Source organism: Mustela erminea, chromosome 10 (genome assembly GCF_009829155.1).
Source record: "Mustela erminea isolate mMusErm1 chromosome 10, mMusErm1.Pri, whole genome shotgun sequence".
Lineage (NCBI taxonomy): Eukaryota > Metazoa > Chordata > Mammalia > Carnivora > Mustelidae > Mustela > Mustela erminea.
The window spans coordinates 12967428-12993061 of record NC_045623.1 but is presented as its reverse complement, the minus strand read 5'-3'; the positions used below and the strand labels follow the sequence as shown (position 1 = coordinate 12993061).

At 39.7% G+C, this 25634-nt stretch overlaps 1 protein-coding gene across 2 annotated transcripts in view; it reads left to right on the top strand.

Annotated features, from left to right (window-relative positions):
• LRIG2 (leucine rich repeats and immunoglobulin like domains 2) overlaps positions 1–25634 on the top strand; it is a 68232-nt gene that overhangs the window by 1048 nt on the left and 41550 nt on the right. The window lies entirely within an intron of this gene.

Genomic DNA, 25634 nt, shown 5'->3' with positions numbered 1-25634 from the left:
GGGAGTATTCTTTCCCAGATCATGTGTTGCTTTAATTGTTTTCGGTGCATTTCCTTGTTTGAAGAACCTAAAATTCAGTTCTCTTTGTTTATGTGTGAGAAGCAAGTACAGTGATTGGAGGAATTCTTCTGGAGACTGTACTGCTGAATGCTCATCTTGACAGGCCTGTGTTAGTGTCACCTGGAGAGCTCCTTAGTCTGAGTCAGCCTGGTGGCAGTAGGAGCAACAGTAGGCGTTAAATGCTGCAATTATGGGGTTTCTTAACCACTAACAGTTATTCCTCTGTTGCTAACTGAACATCGCATTTATTAATTGACAGACTTCTAATAGAGTCTTCTCTAAGAAGAGTGTCACAAAAAAGAATAGTTTGAGGTGCCATTCAAGTATGAGAGGCTGCTTGGATTTTCCTTGCGAGGAAATTACAAGTAGAAATTCTCTCTGCCGCAGAGGTTAAGGTATGTAAACGTTTACAAGTAGGTTAAGATAGATGGGAAAGAAAACAACTTCAGAAATTCTTTGAGCAAATTAAGGTAACTTAAATAACCAAATGTCATAGCATAGATCGGCACTAAAAATGTTTTCTGTTGTTTTATGGTAGTGACACCTGTAGCTAACTCTGGTTCTGCTGACCCAGATTAAATATAAAAATTGGTATCAGTGATCAACGTGGTCTGTATTGAACTTAGCACAAAATCTTTGTAATGCAGCAAGTGCCTTTTTCTAAGAAATTCTTGGAACAGCTTCCTGATTATGATGGAATGAATCTGATGCAGGTTTAAAACCAACACTGTTTAGCTGTGTTCGAGGTAAATGTGGCTTGCTTTTTAAAGATCCTCTATTGGTAGGTTAACAGTAATTAGGAATAGTTTTATGTAAGATAAAATTATTTTGTGTCTGCATTTGATGTAATCTAGACAGATTTCCTAAAGCCAGATGACATCCCCAAATTCTAAATGTCTTATAATGAAATTGACATTTTCAGTTGAAGTAAAATGCCTTGGAGAGTAATTCTGTTGTAGAAATGTAATTGGATGGAAGTCTTACATTAGCAGAAGTTTTAGAATAATAAAACATTGCATTTTTATAAACTGAGAAATGTAACATTCTTCAGTCATTGCCTTCAGCTATAAAACCACCAAGTACACATGGGTTTTTAAATGTAAATTTGAATGTTTAAAGTAGGTGTCATGCTCTGAATACATTAGTGATTCATACTCAAATGCTGAACCTTGTGGCCATCATCAAAAAGATTATAGATGAAATCCGTTAATCTTGGTTTTTGAAATATGTATGTATGTATTATCTGTACTGAATTCCTGGTACAGAGCTCCTGAAACCTTTGTAATTTCCTAAGTGATAAGAGCACTAGGAGCATTTTGTGTTCTAACATTCAGTCCTTGACAGATTCTTGACACAGAAGCTCCTAAATCCCTTGGTATTTCCTGGGTGATGGGAGTGTGTTTTGATCTAAAGAGGAGACTCTCGATAGGCTCTTGAAGAGCTTCAGGATGGGAGTCCCTCACCAGAAAGACCAAGCCATTGTTAGAAGCTTGGAACTTTCAGCCCTATCCCTATTCTCCTGGAAGGGGAGGGACTAGAGATTGAGTTAATAATTGATCATGCCTATATGATTACCTTCCAAAAAATCCCAAGAGTATGGACTTGAAGAGTTTCTAGGGTGAACATACCTTCACCCTGAGAGTGGCACACCTCAACTTTACTGGGACAGAAACTCTAGCACCAGACCTTTCCAGATCTCACCCTGTGTATCTCTTTTCCTGGTTCTTTATCTCTGTTCTCTACCATATCCTTATGTAATAAGCCAGTAAACATAAGTAAGTGTTTTGCTGAGTTCTGTGAGCTGCTCTAGGAAGTGATTGAATCCAGTGAGGGGTTCCTGTGGACCTCCAGTTTTTAGCCAAGTCAGAAGTTGTAGGTAATATGGGGACCCACCACTTGTGATTAGTGTCTGAAGTCGGGGGCAGCCTTGTGAGGCCGAGATCTTCTGTTATGAGGTCTGCTGTAACTCCAGTAGTGTTCGAATTGAATGGAATTGTAGCTGGTGTTGGAGAATTTGGTGTGGGAGGAAAACCCTCACGTGTCTGATATCAGCAGTATTATGCGTGGAGTAAAAGGAAGTAACAGGTGACAAAGACTCTTTGCTTGGGCAGACTTTAGTTAGACTCTGAACTTTTCTGGGCCATATGTATATATCTTTGTAAAATTTAGTTATAGCAAGAAGCTTGCTAAGTCAGTTTAGCAAGAAGTGCCCCCGCTCAGTATCTGATTGGGTTCCTCCTCCTAGAACATCCAGAAAGTGATGTCTTATTGCTCTTGCTTGCTTTTAGCAAGAATCCTTTAGGCTGTTTAGTCAGTGCTTACCCCCTGCCCCCCAAGTTTCCTCTCAATAATTTTCCATTCATTGACCTCACTTCTGCTTTGCTATAAAGTCCGTCTTGCCCATGCATTATTCGGAATTGAGCCCCATCTCTTTCCTCCACTACAAAATTTCATAGCTTCACCACCTCCCAAAGTCTTCCTTACCATGCTTTAACAAGTATAATTTTTTTCCTTTTACCAGTTATGATCTCTCAACTTGGATAGGATCAGATTCATCATTGGACCCCCAGACCTCTCACCCAGGACCCTAAGTGCATACCTTTGAAGACTTTATCTTCATTCCTGACTGATTGATCGGGGATCCATTGGTGAGTCTGACTCCTGAACCATTGCTCCGGACAAATGTCCGTGGAAGCTGGTAAGGACAGATTTTGATTCTTAAGAGTCTGAGTATACTCCAGAAGATGAGATAGAGTCTCAGATAAACACAGGTTGGGTTGGAGTCCCATGTTTTTCTGTAAGAAGCTCAGTCAGAATGCCAGGCAAACAGCTGTTTGTAAGAAGCTGGGTTAGAGTCCTAGGCTTCTTTCTTTGAAAGCTACTTACCAGACTGGAAATCTCTTCTTCTTGACTCTTTTTTTTTTGAGTGGGGATTATTTTCTGACTCTCTGGATTGTAAATCTGTTTGTATTTTTCCCCCTGTCTCCTTGTACTTGAAGTTTAGCTTCCTGGCTCTCTATAATACCTCTTAGTTTTCTGTGTTGGATCCTGCTTTTTCCATAGGAAGTTTTCAGTTGACTCAAAATACCCATCTTGAACCCCTGCTAACTATGTTTGCTGCCAGCTGTGTCTGCGTACATTTGTGTTGGCATGCTTCTGCTGAGAATAATGGAGAATTTCATTGCCTTCTTTGAGAAACTTGAGATCTCCCCAGTCTGGCTCCTTGAAGAGCTCTTCCTTCCCATTGCTGCTTTTCCTTCTCCTTCCTCTTACTGCCTTAAAACTTCCAGTTCCATTGAATCTTTTCTTATGTCCCTTTCCAAATTCTTTTCTTCTCTCTACCTCCGCCAGGCCTTTTTCCACGACAGTCTTTGTAGTCCCTTGAATTTTGGGCCCCCTGCCCTCCATTAGGGGCTGTTAGGGGACTTAGGGACCCCCATAAGCAACTACTTGACCTGAAAAAGAGAAGGCTAGTTGGAAACAGACTGGATGTTTGGGCCAGTCGGATGGGTTTTGGAGATACGCAGGTAGTTGGCTAGATGTCTCCTTGGTCACTCACTTAAAATTTGGTCCACAACGTCCATAAAATGACATTATCAGGGCAAGGGGAAGTCTTGAAGATGGTCTTTATGTAATTGGTAAACAAATACATTAACTTGGCCCGACATTTCCTAGAAACACAATTTAAAAAAAAAAGAATCTTTATTTATTTATTTGAGAGAGAGCATGCACATAAGTGTGCATGTGCCTACAGGCAGGGAAAGAAGAGTCAGAGGAAGAGGGAGAAGCAGACTCCCTGCTGAGCAGGGAGCCTGACTCAGGATTGGATCCCAGGACCCCAAGATCATGACCTGAGGTGAAGGCAGATGCTTAACATACTGAGCCACCCAGACACCCCTAGAAACAGTTTGTATAAAAATAGAAAAGTGGAGAAAAGACAAGAACAAATTATTTTGTATAAACCAGTGAATTTGTATTACTATATTTTACTAACTTAAGACTGAAATTTTAGAATGAAAACAGTAGCTCTGTGTGTGTGTGTGTGTGTGTGTGTGTGTGTGTGTGTATGTATGTTGTAAAGGTGTGATATTTTTCTACCTCTGGATAATATTATCAAATTAATTTATAAAAACCCTTAAAGGAATTTAATTCAAGCTGCCTTAGAGGTAAGTGAGCACTTACATAAATTAAATATTCCTGAAACTCCCAGAAATAGAGAAACTAACCCAGTGTTTTGTCTTGCCCCCACCCCCTTTTTTTTTTTTTTTTTAAAGATTTCATTTGTTTGAGAGGGAGTGCGGCTTGTACATGAGCTGGTAGGAGGGAGAGGGAGAAGCAGACTCCCTGCTGATCAGGGAGCCCGTTGTAGGGCTCTGTCTCAGGACCCCAAGATCATGATCTGAGCTGAAGGAAGGTAACTGACTGAGCCACCCAGGCACTCCAAAACTAATCCAGTATTTTAAGTTTACATTTGTAAATAAAGCTATTTTGAAAATTGATGGTAAAATAAAAACAAGTCTTTAAAGTCAGCATTAAATATAATGCGAACATCTAATTTTTTTTCTACCTAAGCTTACTAGTCAAGCTTATATAATTTCTACTAGACTTTAAGATTATAAAACTATAAATCCAAATTAAGACTAAAACATAAAATAAAAATGAATTGCTTGATATATGTCAAGCACTATAGTTAAAAAAAAAAAAAGACAGTGGGGAGACCATGTATTTAATCTTCCTGGGTTTTTACTTTTGTGATGCTTGCTTATCATATATAAAATATATATGATATATAAAAATATATAAAATATATATATTATATATATTTATATATTAATATACAACATAATATATAATAATTATAATATATAATTATCATAATATATAATATATATTATATTTATATTTATATATTAGTTATATACATAAAAATATATAACTAAAAATAGTTAATGGGAGTGGGGCATCTGGGTGGCTCAGTCAGTTGGGTATCTGCCTTCAGCTCAGGTTATCATCTTGGAGTCCTGGATTTAGGCCCCACGTCAGGCTCCCGGCTTGGTGGGGAGTCTGCTTCTCCCTCTGCCTCTCCCCCTGCTCTTGCTCTCCCCCCCCCCCCAAATAAATAAAATTTAAAAATAGTTAATAGGGTAGGTGCCTGGGAGGCTCAGTTGGTTAAGCCTTTGGCTCAGGTCATGATCCCAGCATCCTGGGATAGAGTCCCACATCACCCTGCTTCTCCCTCTCCCACTCCCCCTGCTTGTGCTGTCTCTCTCTGTCAAATAAATAAATAAAATAGAAATAAGTAAATAAATAGTTAATGGGGAAATAACTTGAGATGATGGGTGGCTTAGTTTGGTGTTAATATCTGCCTAAAATAAAAAAGTAGACCATTTTTTAAAAGTTTTTCTATCTTTTTTTTTTTAAGAGAGAGCAAGCACAAGTGTATGTGCATGTATGTGTGTGGGCAGGGGCAAAGAGAAAAGGAGAGAAAGAATCTTATGTAGACTCCACGCCAGTGCAGAGCCTGTTTTGAGGCTTGATCTCATGGCCTTGAGATCGTGACCTGAGCTGAAATCACAAGTCAGATGCCTAACCAAGTAAGCCACCCAGGCACCCCAAATGTAGGTCATTTCTAAGGAGGGTAAACTGCTGAAACATTCGTACTGAATCTCAGTTTGGGTTTCTGTATTTTTATGTGGTATAGAAAATCTAAAGATACTTGAATCTCTTAGTAAACATGTCATTTACCACATTGAAAAATAATTTTGTGAGGAATTATATGTCTCTAGAAATTGTGAAATTGCATATTCATAAGTGTACTAATCTACAGAATGATGATATATGACAGAAGGCAATTGTCTATGTCATAGTATTCTCTGTAAAAGAAAGTTTATTAATGCTTTTAAAAATTGTAGGGGCACCTGGGTGGCTCAGTCATTAAGTGTCTGCCTTCGGCTCAGGTCATGATCCCAAGGTCCTGGGATTGAGTCCCCTCTCGGGCTCCCTGCTTTGCAGGAAGCCTGCTCCTCCCTCTCCCACTCCCCCTGCTTGTGTTTCCTCTCTGACCCTTTCTCTCTCTGTCAAATAGATAAAATCTTTAAAAAAAATTGTAATAAGTATATGTAGGTAGAACTGTTAGAAACCGTAAAAATAATATGAAACAATTTGGGGCACCTGGGTGGCAATGGTTAAGCCTCTGCCTTCAGCTCAGGTCATGATCTCAGGGTCCTAGGATTGAGCCCCACATCGGGCTCTCTGCTCAGCGGAGAGCCTGCTTCCCCCTCCCTCTCTGCCTACTTGTGATCTCTCTCTATCTATCAAATAAATAAATTAAAAAGAAATAATATGAAACCATTTTATATGCAGAGTGTGTAAGGCATGAAGGATGTGTTTTTTTGCAGGGAAAAAAATAATTTTCTAAGGCAGACTGACAGGTTGTTCCAAATGGGAAATAATAAAAAATACAAGACGAAAACTGAATGGATATTAGAAAAATGGTTATAGATGTGCAGAACAGTAAATATATGTGTGGTCAAGTTGCTAAGATTTAGTGATTTATTTATAAGTTAAAAAAAATTTAACTTTAATATCAAAATGTACCTGATGCAGAACTAGAATGTCACAGTTTTCTTGGATTATTTCTCTGCTTTTATTAAGAAACTGTAAAAAGACTTTCCTTTACCTTTTATGTAATTTGCCTAGGAAACAAAGATTTTGTGTGTGATTAAAATAATTTCCTGTGCTTTTTGTGTTCATCAGTTCTCTGATAAATTTCTTTTTTAAAAAGATTCGTTTTATTTATTTATTTACTTATTTATTTTTAATTTTATTTATTTATTTGACAGACAGAAATCACAAGTAGGCAGAGAGGCAAGCAGAGGGCGGGGGGAAGGGAGGCTCCCTGCTGAGCAGAGAGCCTGATGCAGGGCTCCATCCCAGGACCCTGAGATCATGACCTGAGCTGAAGGCAGAGGCTTAACCCACTGAGCCACCCCGGTGCCCCAAGATTCATTTATTTTAGAGAGAGCGCTTGTGCAGTGTGTGGGGTTGGGGGTTGCAGAGGAGAGGGAGAGGGAAAAGGATTGAAGTAGATTCTCTGCTGAGTGAGGAGCCTGACTACTGGGCTCAATTTCATGACCCTGAAATCATGAGTCCAGCAAAAATCTTGAGTTGGGCATTTATCCGACTGAGCCATACAGGTACCTCAAGTCTCTCATTACTTTAAAGAATTGAGTCTTTTCAATATTACAAAAGCTAAGATTTTTTTCAACCATGTTATTTTCTGTATTTGCCTTTGAAATCTTTTGCCACTTTTTTTAAATGAGTAGGTATTGTTTCACAGTGACCTGTTAAGTCAATTGTTTATTTTTTTAAAAGATTTTATTTATTTGAGAGATAATGAGCATGAGCAGGGAGAGTGGCAGAGAGAGATGGAGAAGGAGATTCCCTGCTGAGTGCAGAACCCTTCACAGGGCTCAATCCTAGGACGTGGAGATCATGACCTGAGCTGAAATCAAACACTTAACAGACTGAGCCACCCAAGTGTCCCTTACTTAGTCAGGCATTTAAACCATTTGACATTTTTGACAACTTCCCCAAATAAAATTCTAAATGGATTTTTTTTTTTTAAGTAGGCTTTACTCCCAGTATGGAGACCAGTGCAGGGCTTGAACTCATGACCTTAAGATCAAGACCTGAGCTGAGATCAAGAGTTGGGTGCTTAACTGACTGAGCCACCCAGGGACCCCTACATGGAATTTTTTGACCTCACACTAACTTTTGAGATATTTTAATATTACAATTTTTTCAGAGGGCCTCTGAAAAAATGTCAAAGGATTTGTCGCTCACCCTGTAAAAGAGACATTTAAACTAATTAGGTTTATTTGCTATGTTAGATTACATGGGACGCATTGTCAAGTAAGAAATGATGACAAACCTTCTTAGGTTATTTGTGTATGGATATATGTTACTAATTTTGGTATTCCCAGAAATGTTTGAAGTTTATAGTTGTTGTCTAGTATGTTAAAGTATTATATGATAAGAATAACTTTTTTTGCTTATCAAATGAATTCTCATCAGAATTTTAACCATGGCTGTTACAAGTCTTTTTCATTCATAGACAAGTTGTTTTACTTTTATTCTTCCCTGAGACCAGTTACAATCAGCTACAGGCAAGAATACTCCATAATGGTGTCAGTTGAGTAATTTTTTAAAAAAAGATTTATTTATTTGAGAGCATGAGCAGGTGGGAGGGCAGAGGGAGAGGAAGGAGCAGACTCCTCACTGGGCAAGGAGCCCAAAACAGGGCTTGATCCTAGGACTCCAGGATCATGACCTGAGTTGATGGCAGATGCTTAACTGACTGAGCCACCCAGGCATCCCTCAGTTGAATAATTTTAAGGCAATGCATTGGGCTGAGTAATAATTTCCAGAACTAATGAAGAAGCTGATGGATTCATAAAACTGCTAACCCAAGATTGAGGAGAATAAGAATTAATTACATGGAACCAAATGAAGTGATGAAGATGGTTATATTTTTTTAATGACTCTTTGTTTCAAACAGTGCTCCTTCTTTAATGTTTTCCAGATTTAAAGAAAGCCCGCCCCCTTTTTCTCTTAAACTGTAGCTTACAACAATCTGATTATACTTTTGTGAACAAAGATGAAACAGTTAACTTTTTCTCCCTATCTGATCCCTCCAGAATTTGGAAACTCTTAGTGCATATTCTTGTTTTCATGATACTGTGGTTATTTGTGTAAGTTGAAGAAGAGTCTGTTCTTGTAACAGGATACAATTGGAAACATTGGTTTTATTATCAGGCCTTCAACTGTAATTTATATTTGAGAGTGACATGCATAAAATCTGGTTTAAAGGGACTAAGATTGCCCTTATGAAGCTAGTGCTCTTGGAAAAACCGGCCTGCTATCTGTCCTACAGGGTTCCCAGCGTTATAGGTGAGTAAGGAGTGTTACTTCTTGGCAGGCCCAGAAATCTCAGGCTATCTTGGGGATCCCAAGGAAAGAGGAATTCTCTCAGGCTTATAGATATGAGAAGATAAAGTCTGGTAGCTAATTCTTGGATTGGCTACATAATCGCAGAAGCTTTTAAAAGTTTATTTATAAAAATATTTTATTTATTTATTATTCGACAGAAATCACAAGGAGAGAGAGAGAGAGAGAGAGAAGGAAGCCGGCTCCCTGCTGAGCAGAGAACCTGATACAGGGCCTGATCCCAGGACCCTGAGATCATGACCTGAGTGGAAGGCAGAGGCTTAACCCGCTGAGCCACCCAGGTGCCCCGAGGCTTTTAAAGTTTAATCTGAGATTTCTGTATGAAAAGGTCCAGTAAAAGCAAACTCAAAAAATGGCTGGATGGGCAGTCACTATTCTTGCTGCTCCTATGTAAATAATCGGGACAAATCTAATGAGATCAGAATTCTTTGGTTGTTTTGTTTTGTTTTTTTTAAGACAAAAACTAAAAACTTTATTTTAACTGAAATGTCACAGAAACAACTTAGACAACTTGACAGACTTATATATCCCAGGCTTTAAGTGAGATCAGAATTCTTTCATTGAAAGGTTCACTATAGAGAGAAACTTTTTTGTTTCAGTGCAGATCTGTAGTGCACCCTTGTGGGGTCTGTCTTGCATGTTTTGCCAGTCCTTACCAGATACTCAACTCTGGTTTCCTCCAGAGTTGGTTCTGATTTTTCAAACTAATGTTTATGGTTTTAATTTTTCAGTTAATTTGAAAATTTAATTTTCAGTTTTCAAACTAATGTTTATAGTTTTTCAAACTAATGGCTCTAAGTTTTCAAACTAATGTTTGTAGTTTTTTCTCCCACCCTCCTGCTTGACATCACTGAAAACTAAAACTGCTCTTTTCCTGAAACCCTGCAAGCTAAAGCTGGATGACTTGGTACAAACTTAAAAAAAAAAAAAAAAACAACACCAAAAAACCCCAAATCATCACATATCATATATATGGGCAACCCTTCTGCCTCCTGCTTTATGGACGAGAGGTTCACCAGAACACCCAGTGCCATCACCAGAGGCATTCAGACTACAAACCAGGAAAATTCTTCAGATGGCTACTGCCACCCTCATTCCACCATTTAAAGATGCTTCGAGCTCTACTCTGGAATTTCAGCTGGCATTCCTCTGGACTCAGAAACTAGGTTTCTAATCTAACTATTAATTTTTGTTTTTCTTGTATTTTCATAGAAGCTTCCCTTATTAAATGCCTGTCTCCTAGCATCATCAAGCTGATACCCTTTAATACTAAGTCCCAACAGAAGCTTTCCCTGGTCCTTAATGGACAAAAGGCGACTGAAAAAGAGAATAGACTTAATTGTCAGAGGAGGGATGAATGCCTCTTTCCTTGGACTAGAATAAGGACAGACAGATTCTTTGGTTGACCAAATTTTAGGCTCCTGAATCATCTTCTGGGCTCCTCCTTCTAGGTCCTTGTAAAAGCAGTTTTAGCAAGAACACTGCTAAGTCAGTTAAGCAAGAAGCCTTCACTGTAGGATCACACCCTTGCTATCTGATCACACCTTTTGATGTCTGATTGTTTTTCTTACCTTCCAGCATTCTTCAGGTGCTGTCTGGTTACCCAGGCCTGTCTTCAGCAAGAATCTGCTTATATTTGTTTAGCCAGAACCCACCTTATCCCTGTTTTTTCCTTTTAGTGATTTTCCATGCACTGATTTTGGCTGACCACCCTGCTCCTTGGCTATAAATTCGCACCTGCCCATGCAGTATTTGGAGTTGAGCCCACTCTCCCCTTCATTGCAGAATGTCACCACAGTGGTTCCTATACCTGAAGAGAAAACCTGTACCACCTTGAATAAAGTTTTCTCATGAGGTTTTAACAGGTGTCATTGAATATTTTTTCCTTTTAACACAGGTGTCACAGAAGTGAGATTTACTAGAGTGGCCCTGGCTTATAGAAACATGGTTTGGGAAGAGAAGGTAGAGGATGGAGAATGTGGAGCCATTGATCCTGGGAGACATGTGTTTACCTCTGGTATAGAGCAGTAGCTGTGCTGCACGGTTACTGAAGATAAAAGTTACAAACGGAATTTAGAGATGGGTCCAGTTTCCAGCGCTTTGGTTCACTAGATATATGTAAGGAAATGGAAACTAATAAGGAAAAGGTGAAATGTTAAGTCCTTTGGCTATTGTTATGTGTGATAGTTAAAATAAAATTAAAAGAGACTTCTGGGTCTGACTTTGATGCTAGACTGAGATCAAACTTCTCTCAGTCAGTTTTGACTACTAGCCCCAAAGTTGCTTCCCTCAAGGGGAAAATTATGCAAAGACAACAAAAAGTTACCTCTAGAACCTCTGGTCACCAAGAAGACCATTGGTGTAAGGGGGAGGGCAAAAACGAGAAACTACTGAAACCAGGGAATATTGTGTGAAGGAGTTGTTTTCATTTTGTGGATCAGTAGTAGCAGTTTTCTGAAGAACCTTTATTAAAATGGGTTTGGAGAGTAACTTAGGAGAAGTATCTAGTTTTAAATGCTGTAGTGTGGGAGACTATGTTTGGGTTGGTGCAAGATGCATGGCTCACTATGGAGCAATCACAGATAGCTGTCTGTGGTCCAGACCCAAAGCAGGTTATTCCCGAGAGAACAGCCAGCCTCGTGGTCTGGATAAAAGCCACTCTAAGGTCTCTTTACCTTGATAATGGGGACTGCCCACCTGGCCCTGTAATGCCAAGTGGAACACCACCCTCAATGGAGCAGATGGTATGCTTCATATATAAGCTCAGTGGGATTATGTTTATGATAATTGGGATATTCATTTGCTGAGTATGTGTGTTACTCTATTGATAGTAAATGCTGTGGTTAAGGGGAGCTCTTGCATGAACACCCCATATAACCTTAAGTGCTGCAAAACCTAGGGACAATAGGGGAAGCCTTACATATTTGCTGTCTCAGCTTCCCCTCCCAGGTTTTATAGCCCTTAATAAAAGTATCAGGTTAATTAGCAAGAGAACAAGGAAAGGCAAAGGAAAGAATCAAGGGACTAGTTTTAGCAAGATGGAAATTTTTATTTTACTCATTTATTTATTTTTAAAGATTTTATTATTTGACAGAGAGAGACTCACAGAGCAGAAGCAATGGGAGAGGGAGAAGCAGGCTTCCCGCTGAGCAGGGAGCCTAATGTGGGCTCCATCCCAGGACCCTGGGATCATGACCTGATTGGAAGGCAAATGTTTAACCAACTGAGCCACCCAGGCACCCCAGTGTGGAAAATAGTAAATAATTTTAAGAAATCAGGTGAATAAAACATATATCATTTGGAGCAAGACAAAGGAAAAAGAAAGGGAAGAACCACAGGATTCAAGTGAGGAGAATGGGAAGGTGTAGATGGTTATTAAGAAGTGGGATGAATTAGGGATGTCTGGGTGGCCCAGTTGGTTAAGCGTTTTCCTTTGGGTCAGGTCATGGTCCTGGGGTCCTGGGATCCAGTCCCGCATTGGGCTCCTTGCTCAGTGGGGAGCCTGTTTCTCCCTCTGGCTGCTGTTTTCCCTGCTTGTGTGTGCTCTGTCTCTGATAAATAAATAAAATCTCTAAAAAAAAAAATTGGATGAATAAGATAGATATTGATGGGGTTAAGACAAAGATTTTAGTACAGCACTACTTAAGGTTGGGCAGTCCACAGAGACCTTTATCTGCACCCCCCCCCCCCATAAAGGGCCTCAAATAAGTATATTCTATTTATCCCAGTTTGGAGAAATTTAAAAAATCTAAAGGCAGAGATTACAGTGAGTAATGTGACTAGTAATTGCTTGGGGGCATTGGGTAGATAAATTAAGTGAGCTAAAAAAAAATTTTCTTTTTTTAAAATTTTATTTATTTATTTGACAGAGATCACAAGTAGGCAGAGAGGCAGGCAGAGAGAGATGGAAGCAGGCTCCCCACTGAGCAGAGACTCCATCCCAGGATGCTGAGATCATGACCTGAGCCAAAGGCAGCGGCTTCACCCACTGAACCACCCAGGTGCCCCAGTGAGCTAATGCCCCAGTGAGCTAAAAATTGATGAAGGGCCAGGGTCCCTTGGCTTCATCCCTGGGAAGACCCAAAGCCTTTTGCACAAGAGTGGGTAAAATAATCAGGAGGTGGAGAAGGAAAGTTCCTAGGATTCCTTGATATGGGAGTCTCTTGCGCTGTGGTATTTGCACTCGAATACCAGAACCCATTGATAAAGCCCTATTGCAGTTGAAGGAACAGAAACATAGAAGGGTTGATAGGATTTTGAAAGTTGGAATGTTTAAACAAGGCTGTATGTAAAGAAGTGTCTCCTTTACCTGAATGTTTTATGGGAATGAATTGTGTCTAGCTTGGGAATCAGATTTCCTAGTATTGTAGAACCAAGATGTGTTCGTAAGTTTCAGCTGGAGGCTATAGTTAGGAATATAAGGTGAAAGTTTTTGAGAGAATGGGTGTATTCGAACAAGTTTTTACCTGATTGTATTTAGGGAGATGGACCTTATATCTGACTAGGGAATATTTCCTTTACCTGTTATTGTAAAACCGAACTCAGGTAAAGCCATCTTTCAACATTAATTGGGTACACTAAAGGAGAACCTGTAAGATTGCCCAAGGCCAGACAATGTAGAATAGAAGTCCAGGTGCTTGTATGGACAAAGTTTCTGCATTAGTCTACGGTAGTAGTGTACCATACAGACTGTGGCTTATGGCAAAAGCCTCTGAGTGCCTCCCAGCAATGACTTTCTGGACTTTGGACTAGAGAATTCCTGCTTGAAGGGCAATTACTGCCTTGCTATTGACCAGTAATTGAAACAGCCACTGTGACTAAAAATCATAAAAATAATCTTGCAAACTGAAATACTCATGACATTTTGCACAATGTCGGATAACACTTCAGTAGGTAGGGCAGTGCCCGGAGAGTTCTGTACCAAAATGGAAATGAGCAGAGGAGATACTCAAGAGCAGGAGGGCTCTTTCCCCCCAGAACGACTAGGGAACTATGCGGAGCTGCTGGATTCTGTTGTCCCTTGGGCAGAGTCCTAGAAACAGTTCATAACTGACCAGTGAGGAGCTCCTTGGTTTGTGGATGGCAGTTCCAAGGTGAACTTCCTGTTTAGAAGGCCACCACTCTGATTGGAGAAGGTGAAGACAAATTAGCTTGGTGGATTGAATTGCATGCTATTTTCCTAGAAGCACGGATGAATTGAACAGTGGTAAAAGCCTGTGTTTGGGTTTTTACTGATTTACAGGCAGTGGCCAGTGGCTTGGCCATATGGCTAGGCAGAAGAACAGTGGAAACCTACCTGGCCTATTAGAGGGATGCCCACAGAGAGCACAGCCCTGTGGAAATCGCTGCAGGAATTTGAAGTGTGCGTTAAAGTAGGGCATCTCAGTGCTCATCAGAAGAACCCGTTTTCAGGTTCGTAAGGCAATTGGAATCAAGCACATACTCCTGTGTGCTTGCTTGAGGTGGCCACCTGGGTGGATAGGAGTGGATAATGGGGCAATGTAAAGATGACTGAGTATAGACGTAATCCTCCTTACCTTCTGAGGCACAAAATGCCAGTAAGAATTGTTTTATCGGCAGGCAAAATAGAGATTGTAGATGGCTAGGTGGCAGATTCCTGTTAGGAAAGCCCTACATATTGGTGGCAGATAAGACTAATGCTGTAATTCTGATAGGTTACAGATGGGTCCTGACAAGAGTAGACACTGAGTCTGGACTGGGCTTTGGCTATATGACAATAGATGCAAATACTCAAATTACTACAGAAGAACTGGAACAGAAGATATTATAACAATTTGGGTGGCCAACCATAATTTCTTTAGACCGAGGAATATACAGCTCATAGTGTCTAACAAATGGGCAGAGAGATGTCCTCAGAGTACTAGTTTAATAGAGAATTGAACAGGTAATGAAAACATTGGTTGTGTAAAATGGGAGGTAAAGACCTGAGCGTGTGGCTTACTCATGTTCATTAGAGTGTATGCTCATTCATTGTGAGGTGGGGCTAAAGGACTGGCCCCACCAGGCAGAGTCCTCTTTTTTCCCAGTGGATCTGGGGAAGAGGGGATGGCAAAGGGTGCTGGGATGACTGTAGTTCTTTTCAAGAGAGGAGTATCCTCATGTCATGACTGTACTTTTCCTTCTTCACATCACCTCAACTTTTTTCCTTTGTGTTTGGTACACCAGTCATATGACCAGGGCTGCAGATACAAAGTGCTGAAAACAGGTGATTCCTTAGCAAGAAACTGTATTTTTAAGCTTGGGTTGGAATCCTAAGGGCCTGATGGGGTGGGTTGTGCCTTTGCCTCATCTGGCAAAATTGAGGTTAAGAGTGAATGCCACTCCTGTTGCTTGGTGGTAAGAAGAGCCTAGTGGTTCTACATCTATATAACCTTTCCCCAACTGAATGGAGTGGACTGAGGGGGAGGTGGTTCCTGCTAGTTTGTTACTGCTCTTTGCAATCTAGATCACAGTAGCCAGACCTGATGTCTCTTCCAAAGGGGAAAGAGTTTGCGTGTTAAGTGGAGAGAAGGAGCAATAGTAGCTGAGGGTAGAGGGATGAATAAATGGGTTGTATAGTGAGGGAAATCCAATGTTAGCACCTCAAAAGGGGCTCAGAGTAAGAGATGATAATCATCTCTTCGTTATCTCAGATGCCTTGCTGAAACTTTGTTTGCTTATACCACTCTTGCTTTTGTGACCTTACAATATTAGAAGCCTGTGAACCTGAGTGGCCTTGGCTGGAAAGCAATTTCGTATGAGATGATGATGGAGGAGTACAATTATTAATGACTGAATGGGATTCTAATGTGTATCTTTTGAGTTGTGTATCTTTTTGCTTTAAGGGGGTCTGTGGCCAGAGACCAAGGTGGGCTGTGAAATAATATAAAAAGTATATACTGGTCTCTGACCCTGGTTGGTGGCAGAGCTGAAATCCTTGAAACTTCCAAGTGATGAGAGCATTGGAAATATCTTGTGCTCTAATACTTGGTCTTTGACTCCTGACATAGCACCTGCTACTTAGAGTTACCTTTTGTGCCTGTGATATTTTCACCATACTTCTTTTTTTGTTTGTTTTTTAGATTTTTTTTTTTTTTTTTAAGATTTTACTTATTTGAGAGAGTGAGACACAGTGAGAGAGGGAACACAAGCAGAGGGAGTAGGAGAGGGAGAAGCAGGCTTCCCCCCTGAGCAGGGAGCTGGGTACGGGCTGGATCCTGGGATCATGACCTGAGTGGAAGGCAGATGCTGAACAACTGAGCCACCCAGGTGCCCCAGATTTTTATTTATTTATTAGAGAGAGGGGTGCTTGAGTGGCTCGGTTGGACGTCTGTCTTTGGCTCAGGTTGTGATCTTGGGGTCCTGGGACTGAGCCCCGTTTCAGGCTTTCTTCGCGGCAGGGGGTCTGCTTCTCACTCTTTGTACTTTCAAATGAATAAATAAAATCTTTAAAAAAAAAATAGAGTGAATCAGCATGAGGAAGGTGGGGTTGGGGGGAGAGGTGGCGGTGGAAGGACAAAGGGAGAGGGAGAAGATTTCCTGCTGAGCAGGGAGCTCAGTGCCAGGTTTGATCCCAGGACCCTGAGATCACAACCTGAGTTGAAGGCAGATGCCTATGTGACTGAGCCACCCAGGTGCTTCTTACCATACTTATAGAGAAGTGAGATGGGCTGTGGGGCTGAATTGGGGGTAGTCTTCTGGGACTGAGCTCTTAACTTGTAGGGTGTGCTGTAACTCCCATTAATGCCTGAACTGAATTGTGGGACATCCAGTTGGTGGTGGTGAATTGGTTGTGTGTGTGGGAAATCATACATCTGGTGTCAGGAGTGTTGTGTATAGGAATAAAGGTAGGAAGAAACAGAATTTTTGCGAGACAGAAACCTGTTTGGATTCTGTCTTTGTGCTTCTGTGTATCAGAAACTCATATTTTATTTGGTTATTCAAAATTTGACTGGATTATCCATGGGTGCTAAGCTCTGTATCACATTATTCTGATATTACACACACACACACACACACACACACACACACACAGCATGCAGGAATTGGAGGCCCACATGTATCAGTCAACGTCTTGATTTATCAAATGACACCATTAGAATCCCTATCCTCCAATTATTTGTTTTCATGGTCATTTCATGACAGGACCAAAAATTAGGAAGTGTATAATTATAGAAATAAAGGCATTCTGTAGATTAAATATATTTAGCTTTATGGAATACTTGTAATCTTGTCCTTCCTATCTTTGTTTCACTGTGGACTGGTAAAAACTTCATCATGGATCAGTGGGAATCACTGCTATATTTGATTAATTAAATTTCATATGTATTTATTTCTAGTTTCTTATCATTTCTGTTCTCATGATGATAACTTTAAGAGTTGTTTGCATTTGTTCTTTTAGAATAGTTGTGAACAGATGAGTTCTTTAGCTTACCGAGAGGACATTGATTTACATTGGATAACTCTTAAGAAAGTCCAAATTTGTGGGTGACATGAGCTTCAACCTTTTTAGCTGCTGCCCTTGGTCAGTAACATTGGCAGAATGTTTTCACTGTTAGTTAACAGGTGGAGTCACCCTTTATCCTTTCAAAGGTCCAGAGCTCACTACCGGTGTGATAGCAAGTAAAAATTACATAGCTTTGTCGATATTTTGTATTTCCTTTCTAAAGGGGCAGATAGGGGTTCCTGGGTGGCTCAGTTGGTCAAGTGTCTGCCTTTAGCCCAGGTCATGATCCTGGAGTCCTGGGATCAAGCCTAGGTCAGGCTTCCTGCTCAGTGGGGAGTCTGCTTCTCCCTCTTCTTCTACTCCCCCTGCTTGTGTGCACTCTCTCTTTCAAATAAATAAAATCTCTTAAAAAAGGGGGGGGGACAGTTAATTTGTAGTGTCCTTCCTTTCTACACTTACAGTGATACTGGCAAGGATTAAAATATGCTTTGGAAAACATTCTTAGGTTTTAGAAAGTGATGCATGTGTTAGGGAAGTTGATTTGAGGGCCCTAAGTTCACTGCAGGTGTATGTATGTTTTTCTGAAAATGAACTCTCAACCTTCCGTTGTATGTTGTGAAGAAAACTGTGAGAGGCAGAAACATAACATTGACATAATTTGATACTCTTTGGTTGAATAATCGAGCTGGAAAGTGAAAAGAACTTTGACAAGGTGGTGAACTGTAAATGAGTCCTTTTAAAAACAATATTGATGTGATTTCCTTTCTACTAAGGTCCCTCATTTACTTCATTTATTTATTACTATCATTTATTACTGTCAACCTTTATTTTCTACTTCCTCCATCCGTTTGTTGTGTTCGTGTTATTTTTACCATACTTACTACAGAGAAGTAAGATTGACTATATGGAACTGAGCATACAGTGTGTTTAGAAAGCCGGTTCTCTCTAATCAAACCTAGTAGGACTTCTTCTCTTGGTCTCTAGGCTTCCATATGGTAGAAATCAGAGTAAACTCTTTTTGCTCTGGATAATACTACCCTGTTCCAAGTTGACTTTTCAGAGTAAAACACTGGAAAGATGCTCTACATCTTCATTCCTCTCACCTCTCACAGTCTCTCTACCAATCAGCACGTGCCATGAGACCATCAGCACCAGTGTCATTATACCCTTGATTCTTTTTTTTTTTTTAAGATTTTCATTTTATTTATTTGACAGAGAGATCACTAGTAGTCAGAGAGGTAGGCAGAGAGGCGGGGGAAGCAGGCTCCCTTCTGAGCAGAGAGCCTGATGATGTAGGGCTCCATCCCAGGACCTTGAGATCACGACCTGAGCCAAAGGCAGAGAGGCTTAACCCAATGAGCCACCCAGGTGCCCCAGTGCCCTTGATTCTTACTTATACCAGTCTCCACAAGAATCTTGGGCTTTCAGATTATCTCTCCCCTCCCAGAGACAATCGGAACTCCTTGGCGCCCTTTTTGTCTTTAGCAGGCATCGTTTTCTGATGTGCTGCATATTCTACTTTGTCTTCTTTTCAGTAGATTTGTAACTACCATGAGGGCATGGATTTTTGTCCATTGCTGTAGACAAACAGTGATCAGCAGTAAGTACTCAAAAATTTGTATTTGTTGAGTGAATGTAGTAAATAAAGTGTATGGTTGTGTCTTCTGAGGAGAGAGAGATCAAGACAAGTTCAAAGCGGTCTTTTCTCATTTGCCTCTGTAGTCTTTTATATATTAGATGGTTTCTTTTCGGGGCACCTCATTTTCCATAATAAACACTGTGAATGAATTAGGGTATTAGCTAATTATTTGTATTTTAAGGTCAAAAAAATTATTTTACAAACAAAAATTCTAAATATAGGCACATTAAATTAAGCTAACTCTGGTTCTCATCTTACACTGTCTGGGATATTTTGTCTGAGTACACCCAGAAACTTTTCCATGCACAAATAATCTTTCATCTATTCTGATCATCTTTGTTCTTATAGGGCTTTGCAGCATCTGTTAGATAGTTACTAAATATTAGTGAATAATCAGTTGCACACACAGTGTCATCATGGTTTACAGCTGTGGTTTGAGGAGTTTTTAATAGCCTGCACAACTTCATTTCAACTTGTACAGCAGCCATCTGTTTCTAGAGTAGGGGTACTTCAAAAGGTGTTTTGTCTTTCACATACTTTATCTTTCCAGGCGTTAGGAGAAACACCAGTTTTATTCTTCAAAAGACACAGACCTACTGGTAAACTCCTAAAGTACATTGAGGGGAAAGGGAATAATGCTACCACAGTGTTTCCAGAATCCAATATATATTGTCCTTGGCTTGCATACAACTGTTACAATGAAACTTTTCTCTTCCAAAATCATTTCAAACATACACAATGTGCTTTTTTTCTTCATCGCATTCAAGATTTAACATACTTCATTTTTATCCTGGTCTATCTAGGGAAGTGGTATGTATACAGAAGATGCGATCCTGTCCTTGAAGTCTTATGCAGTCTTCAAACATTAGTTCAGAAGATACCTAAGAAGAAAGCCTACAATGAGGGAGCCTTAAGGAATCTGAACTAATACCTTATTTGCTACAGATCATACAGGGCTGGTTGTTAACACAGGTCTACCCTGAATTACCTTGGTATTTTACGTGGAACTCGGCACAAGTTAACAAGTTAAACTTTAGGCACCCTTGAGAGTGCCTGTCTTACCATACTTCACCTAGCACTGATTATTGTTAAAAATTTTGTCTTTGATAATTTGGTAGAAGGAAAGTGTTTTAATTGCTTTTGTTTGAGCAGTCTGTTTGGTTCTCTTAATTAACTTTACCTCTAGGGATTGCCTTGCCCCATTGGCTCTTAATTTTAGGTGTTAGAACCACTGGGAAAGAAGAGCAGTAGTGTGCTCTTCAGATCCCGAAGGAGTTTTACCTTCAACCTTTGCCCTTTCTGGTAAGATCTTGCTGGGTGTGGAAACAATAGTTAAGGGATTAGAAAAAACAAGCCTGTAACTGTAAATTAAAGAAGCCTAGGGTCATTAACTTTGCTATGGACTCTCTTACCCAAACCCAAATCCCACTTGTCCCCAGTGAAGTATGTAGCCAAGGATTATCAAAGAATCAACTAATATGTCTTGCTGCATTTATCTACAAGTACATTTTAAAAATCTCATTTTGGGGGCATCTGGGTGGCTCAGTGGGTTAAAGCCTCTGCTTTCAGCTCAGGTCATGATCCCAGCATCCTGGGTTCAAGCCCTGCATCAGGCTAACTGCTCAGGGGGGAGCCTGCTTCCCCCTTCTCTCTCTGCCTGCCTTTCTGCCTCCTTGTGATCTCTGTCTGTCAAATAAATAAATAAAATCTTTTAAAAAAAATCTCATTTTGGGGCGCCTGGCTGGCTTGGTCAGGAGAATATGCAGCTCTGGATCTCAGGGTTGTAAGGGTGAGTGCCATGTTGGGTGTAGAGATTACTTAAAAATAAAATCTTGAAAAAAAAAATCTTATTTCAAAAATCATATATAAATTATGAGAGGGCATATATTCTCATTTTGAAAAAGCAAAACAGAAATGTATTAAATAGAAATAAAGGCATCCATTTCTTCCTTTACTCTTTTATCCCACCCTCCTGTGGTACAAATAGGAATTAAAAAAAAAATATTTCAGTGAGAGAGAGCACATGCAGGCATGCAGCGTTATGGGGGGCAGAGGAAGAGGGAGATAGAAACCCAAGCCGACTCCCCACTGAGTGCAGAGCTGGATGTGGTGCTTGATCTCATGATGCTGAGATCAGACCCCAGCTGAAACCAAGAGTTAGATGCTCAGCTGACATCGGTGCCATCCAGGTGCCCCTGGATTTTTTTCTTTTTTCTTTTTTTCTTTTTTTTTTTAAGAGAGAAGAGTGTGTGCCAGGGGAATGGCAAGGAGAGAAGGAGAGAATCCCAAGCAGACTCCGTGTGTTCAGTGTGGAGCCCATATGGGGCTCAATCAATCCCATGACCCTGAGATGATGGCCTGAGCCAAAATCAAGAATCCAGTGCTCAACCAACTGAGCCACCGAGGTGCCCCAGGAATTTACTTTATAGGAATTTCATCTTGATAGTGAATAGAATTTAGTGGCATCTCGGTGCTGGTGAGACTTTAGTTTAGGGTGATTCTGTAAACTACGAGAGGGAGCATGTACACTCCAAAAATGTCTGTTTTGTTCATGCCTGCTTAGTGTGTTGCCTGGCAAATGATGGGTGTCAAGTCTTCGTTGATAGGTTTATTGTAGGGCAAGCAAAGGAAAAGAATTGAGAATCTTAACAGAACATCCTCTGGCCCACAGGCTTTGGTTTATTCGATTTCTGGATGAGTGCAGTGATTCTCAGTGCTCACTGCACAATAAACTGTCACCTGGAGAACTTTTACAGAATACCAATGCTTGGGCTCCACACTCCAGTGATTCTGATTTGATTGGTTTGGGGTGAGACCCCAGCATCAGTATGTTCAAGTCTTCCCTGGTGATGCTGCAACAGTGATGGAAAACCACTGAACCACAGACAGTTGTTGCTTATTGAATGTTAATTGAGATCTGTGTTTTGCTTAATTCTTTGAAAGTCCTTTATGCTTTGAAGAACACTTATTTTTATAGGGAATATTGTCCTTATGTTTCATTATATTAAAAATATTTTGCATTTCTTGATCTACAACATATATAGTCAGCACACGGATATTCAGGACTTACTTGTATATTAAGATAATCATTTCTTCCCGATGCTAGAAAATACATTTCCCTCATCTTTGGTCCATGACAGTTCATATGGTATATTTTATTTTTTAAAGGTTCTTCAGTCCTAATGGAAGATGGGCATTTAGCAGTAGAGAAAAACACATCATATTAACAGTTTAGCAAAAATATATTTGAAAAATATCTGAAATTTTTATCCAGTACTTTTTCAACTTGTTTATTCTGTAATATTCCAGTCATCAAAAGTATTAAGATGTTCAGCTGATGCAAATAAAAAATAAAAGCAATTTAAGTAACTACATCCTATCTAATTATTAATTTCATGTTTGGGACAAAAACCAATGGAACAGAATAGTTAATGCAACCTTTACTTTGCTATCAGCCTTTAAAAAAAAAAAAGTGTGTATATTCTTTACCTTTCTCTTTTCCTTGTCCTTCCCCAACTTTTCCCAAAGAAGAAATTATGTTATTTGTAACAAAATTAACTGCAGGAATAATTGTCAGAATAACTAGTGGTGATTAGCAGTTTTAAAGTTAAATCATAAATAATGCAATATCAGTGAAGTGTGGTATAAGTAAGTTTGTAACAATACTTCTTAACTTTGGGTTCCTTGTACGTATTTTTATTTTTTACCAATCTGTTTTCAGGATCACTATTTTATCTTGCTTGTATAATCAGAATCTTGGCAGGTTGCTGCAGGGAAAGCATAACCGACCATGAGCATAAGTATGCTTATTTGTGCCAAGTTAAACTATGTGGATATTAAGGAATGATGGATTACATTAATAATGAGAAACCCAACTGATGGTTGGCTTTGATTAGACCTTCCTTTTCTACCAGTAATGTAGATGATAAGATAACTTATTTTAATATCTACTCCTAAAAATTTTTATAATCTAAAAATATGGTCTGATACAAGGATGTGAATTCAATTGATATGCAGAAAATGCTTACTAATAATAATGGAAAATGCATAGTTTTTTGTATATTTTCATGTATAAGCAACAGCATTTGTTTTGCTATTGCTGAATTATTTTATTAGTATGCTATGGTTTTGTACTGCTTGCTAAAATTTCAACTCTCTTCACTGGCTTGAAATTTGAAGGCCAGACACTAGGTTCTAAAATGGAGTTTACTGTTTCATAAATCAGTCTAAAGAGTCTAGTATGTTTACATTTTCCACTTTCTGAGGCATATTACTGATTAGGAATATACGAGAACCATCTACTTACCTTTTTTTCCCCTTTTGTCCAGTTCATAATTAACCTGATTTGGTCAGTTTAGGGAATTATTCTGCAAACAGTCTGTGGGAAGAATTCTAATCCCCCCCCCTTTTTTAAAGGGTTTATTTATTTGATAGAGACACAGTAAGAGAGGGAATACAAGCAGGGGGAATGGGAGAGGGAGAAGCAGGCTTTCCCCTGAGCAAGGAGCCCGATACAGGGCTCCATCCCAGGACCCTGAGGTCATGACCTGAGCTGAAGGCAGACGCTTAAGGACTGAGCCACCCAGGCGCCCTAGAATTCTAATCTCTTAGAAAATTAATTGAATTAAAATCTTTTCTAAGGGCACCAGGGTGGCTCAGTGGGTTAAGCCTCTGCCTTCGGCTCAGCTCTGGATCTCAGGGTCCTGGGATTGAGCCCCAAATGGGGCTCTCTGCTCAGCGGGGAGCCTGCTTCCCCCCTCTCTCTGCCTTCCTCTCTGCCTACTTGTGATCTCTTTCTCTGTCCAATAAATAAAATCTTAAAAAAAAAACTTTTTTAGTTACATTCTTAGTTGAAGATAGATCTTATATGTGAGTTTATTATTTTTAGATAATATTTTCCCATGGTAAACTATTAAAACAGTACAGGAGCATATAAAGTGCAAAAATAACAGTTCTTTTGTTCCGTCTAAGGAAAACCCACCATTAACTGTTTCTTGGGTATACTTCTTGAAGTTCTACACACACACATATGTATCTTTTTTCTTTTCTTTGAAATGCACATGTGCCTGCACACACATGAAGCCATGCTATGTACCATACGTAAATAAATGTGTTATTTTTGGGGTGCTTGGGTAGTAGCTCAGTCAGTTGAGCGACTGCTTTCAGCTCGGGTCATGATCCTGGATTCCCAGGATCAAGTCCCACCTTGGGCTCCCTGCTCAGTGGGTAGTCTGCTTCTCTTTCCCTCTGTTCTGCCCACTGCTTGTGCTCTCTCTCTCTCTCTCTCTCAAATAAATAAAATCTTAAAAGAAATTTGTTATTCTTTTTTACTGACTGCAGAGATATCTATTGTATGGAACTTTCCTAAGTTATTTAAGTGATCCCATTTTAATAAACAGTTAGATTTCTTTTTATTTTATGATTTTGCAGTTCCAGTAAATTCCTGGTAGATATCTCTTCATAATTATGTGACCATATATAGAATAGATTTGTAGAGCTACAACTGGGTTACTCTAAAACATCAGATCTTGTGGTATAGGTATCTACTTCAATAACTTGACTAAATGTTTGGTGGATTGCCTTGTTTTTGGAATCTTACAAAATTGGAACTCACAAGCAATATTTAGTTTACTACTTTTAAGTTAATGTAGGGCAGTAGTTCCAATTAATTAAGGTTTTATCTTGAAAAGTGGATTGTGTGTCTGCATATATAATAGATAAATACTCAGAAAAAGTGACAGTGCTTGACAATCATTTTCTTTCAGTCCAGTAATAACTTATTATATACCTACTCATTTGTATGCTAAGCATTTGGTATATATTCTTTAATCTCCTGAGCAGTTGAGGGAGATCAGTATAGTGTTCTTATTTAACGTTAGAAGAGACTGAAGATTAGAGACTTTGGATGCTTTGCCCAAGGCCCCAAAACTGGTCATGTGGAAACTATTCTTAAATGTAACTGTACATTGAGCACTACATCAAAAACTGATGATGTACTATATGTTGGCTAATTGAATTTAAATTAAAAAAATATAGGGACGCCTGGGTGGCTCAGTTGGTTAAGCAGCTGCCTTCGGCTCAGGTCATGATCCCAGGGTCCTGGGATCGAGTCCCACATCGGGCTCCTTGCTCGGCAGGGAGCCTGCTTCTCCCTCTGCCTCTGCCTGCCTCTCTGTCTGCCTGTGCTCGCTCGCGCTCTCTCTCCCTCTGTCTCTGAAAAATAAATAAAATCTTTAAAAAATATATATATATATAACTATAGAATTCGTATTTCCTGTTTTGTCATTGTATTCCTTCTAGTGAAGCAGTAGTTTAAGTCCTTAAGAACCCAGTGAAATAAAATGGAAGAAAAGAGAACCTCCCTCTGATTCTTGAAATGAATGCTGCCATCTTCCTACCACCTCCAACATTTTGGAGTATAAAAAATGTTGTATGGTGTATTACAAATAAATAGAGTAAATGAAGGATAGAAGATTTAAT